The following is a 9,534-nucleotide window of genomic DNA, read 5'->3' as shown; positions in this document are numbered from 1 at the left end:
ACCTGATAAACAGTAAGCCACATGTAAGCACAAGCATGAGTCAAGCATCAGCTACAACATATATAACTAATTAATTGTTCTTAAGCAAAAGCACCATTCTCCCTCTTCTATGCGAGTACCCAAAAATCACGGTGATGCCACAGAAACTACCATGTGATTCAAAGGGTGAAAATTATAGAGACCGCTATTAGTAGGAAGAAAATCAAAATGACTAAACACACTAAAGTCAGGGTTCAAAACTACAACATTTTGTAATGGTCGTTGTCAACCAATTCAAAGAATTGGTTAGCATATCATAACCACCCAAGGCAGTTATCAGTTTTTATCAATCCTCCACTCATTTTTCCTTACTATATCCCCTCTAGTAAATTAAATCAATCCAAGACCACTCTTGCTAACGAGATATATTGAAAGGAAAAAAGAAGAGGGCAATACACTCTCTCCTATCCTGTTATTGCTCTTATTTCAATAAATACTCTTTAATATCAAGTAAACAAAAATGAGGATACACATCTATGCAAGCACACAAAAATATTACAAAGGACATAAATAGACCACAAAGACACACAATACCCGTAATGAGTATAAAATATTGCAAAACTATGGTGATATCCTGCACGAGAAAAAAGGTTGTGTAGATAAAAGTGAAGACTTAGAAATTGGAGGATGGCAAATGTAACAAGACGCAGATGACATTCGTTGGCGCTGAAGATAAAAGCAACACCTCACTTCTTCTATGTTCAAAATGAAAGTAAAACATGTCCTATCGTGACACACACACTCACACACCCCACCCCAAACACACACACACCCCCACACACTCCACACGCATACACACACACACACACCCCCCCCCCCACACACATGCGCACACACACACACCCCACACCGCACACGTGCATGCACACACACACACACACCACACCCACACGCCACAAAAAAAAAAGACGGACAGACAAGGCAATGGAAAATTCGAAACAAGAAGGGGGCATCATTAAGCAAAACTTCTCAAATTTGTGGCCGATAAAATTGAGAAAAAAATGCAGTCAATTTTTTCAGACGATGAAGTTTCATACTCTCGGTTGTCCTGCACCTGCAGTGTTTTCATGGCATCCGAAGTTCGTAGATATGTGTAAGAAGCACTTCGATTTGATGAAGGCCGTGGATTGGTAATTCTGCTTGCAAGGAAGCTACGAATAATTTTTCTTTATGAGTTTTCTCTAGACTATCATGGTCTTCTGAGTTGCCTTATAGATTGTTAAAGATCCCGAGCCCGCTTCTAAAATGATGTAGTCAAAAAAGTGTCGTTTAAAGGGGATTAGGGCATATAGTTTAGTTATAGTAATCTGGTAGGGGGCACTGGTATATAGTTTACGACGCCAAACAAGGGGGACACCCCCCTGTAACCCCCCCCCCCATTAGTCGTCTCTCGCGCCTTCCAACTAGGAAGCCGCTCTCTCCCTCGATCGCTACGCTAGGCCTACTACACTCTTTGATTTCCCATCCATGTAAAGAAGAAACCAATATTGTGAAAACAGGGTGTTAATGGTAGATGGGGTAATCTGGAAGAAAGGGGACATGTTATACTACCTGAGAAGGCCATGCCTTAGCATTCTTGATATTTGGAAGCAAATGGCGGATCAGTCTTAGACGATGCTCCTGTAAGCCCCTTGAAGCTCTATCAGACGTTGGCATGGCAAGTTTGCCTGTCAGTGTGCATGGGTGCCAGCATGGTGTGGCACTCGAGCTGGTTAAGTTTTGAACCAGTTTAAGGCAGACGGTTCATCGTATTAGAGTGACGATTAGCCATGCAGAGGTGTGAGCAACAATACGTTGGTGTCGTAGCCTTGTTCTACAGTGGTGAATGATTGTGGGTATGTGTGGATAGGGGCTTTGCATGGAAGGTTGCGGGGGTTGGCTAAATGGTACCCGAGTTTAGTGAAGATAGCACTTGAGTTGCAACAAAGAAAGGTGCCGCCCACACAGGCCGCATGCATTTGAAGTAAGACCGGATGTCATGCACTCATGTAGGACACGACGTTCAAAAGGCAGGAAGTTGCACGCGTAGGCAACATCCAATGTTTAGACGACATCAAGTTGTGCGGCAGGCAGCACCCTACGTGCGGCAGACTAGCAGACAATGTGCGTCACGGAAGAACGGGAATATATGCGCTCAGGCTGATTGATGATAGCAGTTATGTGTGGCACTTTTATGGTTGTTGTCTTCCCTATCGCATGTGCCATTATCCCTCATGACAACCGTCGATAGATAGGAGACAAAAATTTATTTTTTATTACTACAAGAAAATAGAAAATTATCAATAAAAAATATTTAATAATAATTTTAATATCTTATCTCAATCAAACATATTTTACTCGCAAGTAATTACAGCCTAAACTATTTACATTTTGAGATATATAGAGACACTGTTCTTAAGTTAATTATGTAATTGGTTGAGTGTGGAAAATACTTGGCTAGGTCCAATAATAAATGACGTCTTGATTCTCATAGTTAGATGATATTCTTGTGCCAAAAATGCAAATTTTTTATTTACAACAATTACAAAATATTAAATATGTTATACTATTTTAAAAGCTACATTCACGTACTCATTAATATTTTCAATAATAATGATTTTAAGTTACTTATTAATGTATTTTCAATAATAATACGCGTTAATAAAAGACACACATAATAATATAAAATAATCATTATTTTTGTAGTATAATCAATATTTTTTTAATACATAATTAATTATGAGATAAAATAATATATAATAATTATAGTTGATGTGATATATTTTTTTCAAATGTATTTAAAATACTTTTTCTTAAGTTAAAGAATAGTTTTTACAAAATAATTATATCTGCTAGTTCACTAAATTAACTCCTGTATTTACCAGCTCACTAACTGTACTACCTCTCTTGGCGTTATTTTTTTGTTCACGACTATTAACTCTCTCAAGAATTAGTGAACTGGTAAATATAAGAGTTAATTTTTACAATTAGAAACTAATTATATTTTTTATAAAATAATTATCTTCAATAAAACTTTAAAATTCATTGTTGTAATAAAATAATAATTCTTGCCACTAAATAAATATAATTTGTGATAATATTAAAATTATCATTAATTATTTTTTATCGATAATTTTCTATCTCTTTGCCATAGATTTTATCTTTTTTAATTTTTTATTTCGATCTACTTTTTCTATATATTTTCTCTCTCTTGCCCCACGATTTTTACACCACATTTTCTCTCACTTAAGATTATCCACACGGCAATCATCCCAAAATTCAATAGGAGATGAAATAGAAGATCCAATGCCGAAATTGAATAGTGGGATTTTTTAACCTTTAATTGCATTTACTGTCATGTATATAAGAGGTGGCAAAATAGTAACATCGAATTAATTGATTTTTTACAATTGCAAGATTCTGATCGTCGATTTTAAAAGTGGCTAAAATATGGTGAGATGGACAGAATTGAGATTTTTTAATTTGAGGATTTTATTGATTGGACATTTTTTTAATTAGTCTTTCATCCGCTACATAAACACTTACATGTAAAAAGAAAATATCAAATTGCATAATATAAATGAGCAAAAAATCCTCTATAAAAAATAAAATAGTAAATTATTTCATGTGTTGTCATAAGAGGATATTTGCTCATTTCGTATATCAGATAAGTAAATTGCATTTAACCCCATTTTTTTTATAACATGCACTTATTTCACCTACATGTGTGGGTTATATGTGATTATATTTTTAAATTATGTATGATTTAATTATATTTTAATTCAACACATGCCAGTCATATATTAATGTATTAACACGACAATGGTGCGGATTTTTCTAATTGATATCATATGATATAATATTGTATTGATATAGCATTTTTTAATATTTCTCGCTATTCGCCAGATCCTAACAGGAATAAGGTTCTATACAAGATTAATAAAAACATCGAATTTTTAACCTATTTTTTTTAATATAGGGGTTCTTTGCATTTTGATGATAATACAGGGGCAAAAATGCAATTTACCCTTGAAATCATCATCTTGTTCACGGGTCTGTCACTTTCTCACCCTCAAACCACAGTGAAACCTAATCTTCCCAACTTTACCGTTGTGATTACAAGAAAGAAAAGAACAAAAAAGCTTTACCGTTGTGTTCCCCGCGCCGGCGCATATTTATATAAGAGGAACATCCACGACCAGATTTTGAAAAATCAAAAATAGTGCAGAAGAAAAGCAAGAGGGCGCTCACATTGACATGCCCTTCTTTTTTAACAGCGGCGTTTTTGAACATCGTCTCAGACGTCCGGCCGCCTCCGCCGACTGCCCTCAGCCTCGATCTCTTCTTTCTTAAGGTATTTCTTGAGAGTCTGACATCAACTCATTGCATAAGAGTTCTTTTAAGTTTCTTGAATTATGGGTTCTTGCATTGTGAACTTAAGAGTATCTTGGTTAAAGGAAGTCTGTCTTCCCAACGGAAGATTTAATACGAGTACTTTTCAGTGTCACTGAATTGTGAAATTACACGGCCTTACTCTTTTTCCTTTTTGTCTTTTTTAAGGTCTCGATTTGTTATTTCAAGGTTCTTGAATTTCAATTACACATGGGCTCTATTGTATGTCTTGGATTACGACTGCAGTCTGCGGACAAGTGTCTGGGACTTACATACAAGGATGCTGGTGTGGACACTGTTGCTGGATCAGAACTTGTTCAGAGAATAGGCAAGATGGCTCTCTGAATTGGAGGTTTTGAAGGCTTTTCCCTTTGGGTATGGTTGTTTTTTCATATGATTATATTCAGTAGTGATCCTGTTGTCATTTTGATCGCTAGTGTCTTGAGGGATATTAATACATATTGCCTACACTCACAAACTGGTCAATTTTTTGGCAGTCTTGTTTTTCAGAGCTTCTTTCTTGAAGGCAGATTTGGCTTTGCTTATTCCACTTGCATTTTCTGTGTCTAGCTTTTCCTTTTTTCTTTTTGGCTCCGATTTCATTGGTCTTTTCCCATCTTATAATGTTATTTAATTGCATCCAAATGCTTTCACAGGGGATTCGTATAGAGATGGAGTGGGAACGAAACTTATGTTGGGTTTAGGGACTCGAATCGACGAGACTACTGGCATTGAATTGGTAATCTTTTGGTCTTTTACATGTTCTTTGTTAATAATGCATGCGTTAATCATTGTTTCGAATCAAGTTTTCACGAGTGTTAATGATGTAGTAACTCCTAGGGCAAAACCTTTGTTTTTCCAAATCTGCCAGGAGAACCTGCAGGCTTTGGATTGGATTGTCATCTTTGTCCGCTGGCTGATCTTCCCTACCATTAGGTTGGGAAAGAATGTGAGTCTAACAATGTTATAATTTGCATGAATGTTGTGTTTCAGAAACGTTATTTACTAATGTATTTGGTTGCAGTTGTTAATATATTTTGCTTGTGTGAATGTATTGGCCATGATTTTCATTTTCCATCCGTATAAATTGCTGCCAATGATCCTTGGTTTACGTGGGACTTTGTTTCTGAAAATGTTTGGCTGCAGTTGTTGATATATGGGGCTAGGCTATACTAGAAATATGATGATTTTTGTTAGTCACACCATGTCGATTATCTTACACAATCTAGCATAAGACAGTTGCTTGAAACTAATGGGATCCCACATGTATCTTCACTTAGATCAGCAACTATGAACCTACTTTAGGAACAGTAAGTAACACTTTGTTTTTCCTGCTATTATCTTTGTTGCCGATCAAGTTCACTTATCTTCTTTCTTAATGCATATATGTGATTCGCTGAATATGAGCTTGACTTTAAATATCTCAATTTCCTCTTTGGACTGTAATGGAACTTCGTAAACCAATTGATACTTGCTCAATTGATGGGCCAGCAAAATATCTTTTCTCAAGTGCATCAAGTGCGGTATTTGTTCTTATGCCTTTTAATTGGAGAGTGCTACAATGTTGTATCTATGTTGTTTTCTTCCATGTCTGTTCGTAATTCTGTCTCGATACAAAGTACAGAGATTCAATAGAGTCACACGGAATTGCTGTTATCAATTCTTTTATTTGCAAGTTTTATTTGTTGAAAAAAGCACTATACTCTAAATTTGATGCAGGCAATGCCGTCACTGAAGTCTCGCTGAAACCCATATTTATTTGCAAGTTTGTTTCTAATTGCATTAAAATTGTGAAATTGTTCGATAGGTTTTGGGTCCCACAACCCATTGACTAGGTAAGGTGAGTATTTATTTATTGGTGAATTTCTATCCGTACATATAAAGTGAAATTTTAAGAGATTTTCAAATAAAAATTGGACCATATTGAACTAATGTTGGAGGTGATATCTGGTTTTCTTTAGCCCTAACACATATAGCGTTCAATTAGCAAAGGGCATCACCCTACCTGATACATCATTCTCCACATGCATTAAAGTGAAGCATATAAGTTAGTATAGGTTTTTCATACTTGTTTATTAAAAGATTGAAGGCTAGAGTTTGAATTGGGTTTGCCAATTAGGTGCAAACTAGATAACCTCATATCGATAAGAATTGTGTGGGAATTTGTTGACATTTTAGAACCTAATGGTAGCCTTACGTATCTTCATAGTCTTCTCTTCAAGTTTCTAACTGAAAAGCAACCAACGGCCCCTATCAATTCTTCTTTGCTGATTTTTCTCCTATATTTTGGAATCAAGAATGGTTGAGACCATTGATTTTATACTTTGTATAATTCAAACCTAAAATTTGCTGCTCTGATTTCTTTGGAAAGCCGTGCTTTCTCCATTCTGGTTTGGAAAGTATGGGATTAGGGATTTTTTAGGCTGCTAAAAAATGTGAATGATGCAAGTATAGAGTTGAGACCTTAATGAGAGAACAAATACCTCATCTTTTTGTAAATTTATTTTTGGTTCGTTTATTATGTTGGGTTTTCTTCATGAGCTGCCTTAAAACTTTTTGTTGTTAATACGTTTGACATTTGTGTATGATTTACAAAATCCATGTTAGTTCTTGTTATTAACATCTTATTTCTGAAGGTGTATTACAGAATAGTATGTTGGAACATCTATATTATACAATCATGAATTATTTTTTATTTGCGAACTTTGGGATTAAATGCTATGCTAATGTGGAACAGTTGTCGAGATGCCAATTAAAAATATATTTTTCAAGATTACTTGGTAAAACTTTTGTGAGTATTATTATGTACGTTCAAGAGTTCATCAATGATTTTTAAGGAACACAAAGTTTTGATAAGTTGAAATGTATTACTAGAAAATTGTTTCTCTCTTTTGCCCAAAAGATTTGTTTTCCTTGTCAAATGTTCTTTTGTTTTCACGTAAAGTTCTTAAAATAAATTTTTCTCTTTGACTCAAAGATTTGTTTTTCTTGTGGGTGGTCTTCTTTAATTTTTAAAATCAGCTGTGGTCTTCTTTAATTCTCAAAATCAGCTTGAATTGCAGTAATTTCTTTCAAATTATTTAAAATAAATTTACAGCGTTTAGAATATTTTTTGTATTTGATTATTCATGGGCATATATTCATTTAATTATTTTTGATAAATGCATGAATAAGTCACGTTTTTGGATTTTCAAGGAAATCTGTTATTGATTTTTATTTCCATAAAAAAGAATTGGATTCAAAACAGTTTTTGCAGCTCTTTGGAAAATTTTAAGCTGCATTAAGTTTTCTGTTTTTTAGCAAATTGCATTCATCACCATCTTTGTTTAGACTTCCAAAAAAGTACACTATTTTTTAGCAAATTACATCCATCACTATCTTTTATTTTGATAAATGATAAAAGTCTTTTAAGATATATATACAAGTGATTTTAACACAAATAATGAGATTGGCATCTCGACTGTTTTGCAATTTAGTATGCAGTATTTGATTTCTGAATTTCGTGTGATTGTGTAATAATGATTTTTCAACAAATTATTTTGTGATACACCTTCAAATGTTAGATGTCAATGATATGGACATATATGGAGTTTTTGTAAAATTTGTACAAAAATGCAAATGTATGACAAACAAAAATTTCTAAGAAAGCAACATGAGGCCAAAAGCCAACATAATGAACAGACCAAGAATAAATCTACAAAAACATTGGAGTATTATCTCTCGTGTAGGCCTCAACTCCGAACTGCCTTGCGTCCGTCATGTTTAAAGTGGCCTTGGAATTCATAATCCTATTGCTTTCCCCATTAGAATGTTGAGAACGTGAAGGCATAATAGAAATCAGTCCGAATTTTGGGTTTGAATTATGCAAAGGATAATAAAATGGTCTCAATATTTCTTGATTTTTAAATATGGGGTAAAATCAGTAGAGGTGAAATGGATGGGGACAAAGGTTGCTTTTTGGGTAGAAATGGCAGAGAAGGATATAGGTTGTCGTATAGTTTACATGCCATTATGTGTTGCATACTTTTCTTATATGGTTGATTTTGCTCAAGTTTTCTTCTTTGTTTTTGCAGTTAAGTTAGCGGTGAAGATGATCTGAATGAAAGAGTCTGCTTAACAACACATTCGTGGATTTGTCGATGGGTTCGCCGTCGGTGTAAATCTTGCCTACTGTAAATAGAACCAAGCATGTTTGTAATACTTAGATCATAATTATATATTAAGGAAACCAGAAACAGAGAAAGTATGTAGTTGTTTCCTAGAGATCCTATGTAGTTGTTTCCTACTATCTTGTAAGTAAATATTTGATGCGGTACCATGTTTTGAGCAAGCAAGCAATTTTTCTTTTTCCTTTTGCTTCTCATGTGCACTATTATACCTTCTCTATCTTTTTCTGTTTTTTTTTTTGTTTTATTTTGAGAGGAGCAAACTTCACTCGAATTATTTGGCTAAGTCGCCACACATGACAACATCAAGTCCAAGGGATGAATCAAGTAAACGACCAAGTAGGAAACAGACTATATATCCAATAAAAAGATTAAATGCAAAATAATATTTTAACACAATTAATTTGATAGAAGATATTTTTATTATAATTTACTTGGCATAGTAAAATTTAAAATAAATAAAATGTGAATAATATATAAACACTAATCTAAACTTTAAATCCATCAATTCAAATATAGTCTAAGTGTTTTATTCCTATTGTGAAAAGACATAAGAGCAAAACTCTGTCAAAGAAGAAAATTATTTGCCATTAATTCCTAATTTCTCTAAACTAATTAAAGAATGAACACTATATTCTTAAAAATAAATAGGCAAATAACATTTCAACGTTGTTAATTTACAAGGAATTTTATTTAAAATAAACGATTTAAAATAAATGAGCAATACTCATTTTAATGAATATTTTTATTACCAAGAAAATTTCTTATTCTTGTTTGATAAGATATTTTTTAATAAGGTTTTAAAATTTTTTATATAGTAAACTATAATATTAGTATAATATTAATTTATTTATTTACTAATACAAAATAAGGAGAAGGGTTATGTTGGAAAAATATTTGGTTTCAAGCAATCGAAACGATGTTTTGAAATATTACAATCGGATTTAAGAAATCAAAA

General features: G+C 33.6%; 1 long non-coding RNA gene across 5 annotated transcripts; it reads left to right on the top strand.

Moving 5' to 3' along the window:
• Positions 1 to 4,064: 4,064 nt before the first annotated feature.
• LOC148787355 (uncharacterized) lies at positions 4,065 to 8,761 on the top strand. Of its 5 annotated transcripts, none has more exons than XR_016067037.1 (5): positions 4,065 to 4,372; positions 4,579 to 4,785; positions 5,067 to 5,149; positions 5,294 to 5,359; positions 6,130 to 8,761. It is a non-coding gene; the product is annotated as an uncharacterized LOC148787355 (long non-coding RNA). The 5 variants fall into 5 exon arrangements; XR_016067034.1 differs by having other exon boundaries at positions 4,066 to 4,372; positions 5,282 to 5,359; XR_016067036.1 differs by having other exon boundaries at positions 4,067 to 4,372; positions 4,657 to 4,785; positions 5,282 to 5,359.
• The last annotated feature ends 773 nt before the right edge of the window (positions 8,762 to 9,534 follow it).

The sequence above is a fragment of the Sesamum indicum genome, linkage group LG8 (assembly GCF_026168435.1).
Source record: "Sesamum indicum cultivar Baizhima isolate 11 linkage group LG8, ASM2616843v1, whole genome shotgun sequence".
Classification (NCBI taxonomy): Eukaryota; Viridiplantae; Streptophyta; class Magnoliopsida; order Lamiales; family Pedaliaceae; genus Sesamum; species Sesamum indicum.
Note: the sequence above shows the minus strand (reverse complement) of the source record. Positions and strands in the feature narration are given on the sequence as shown.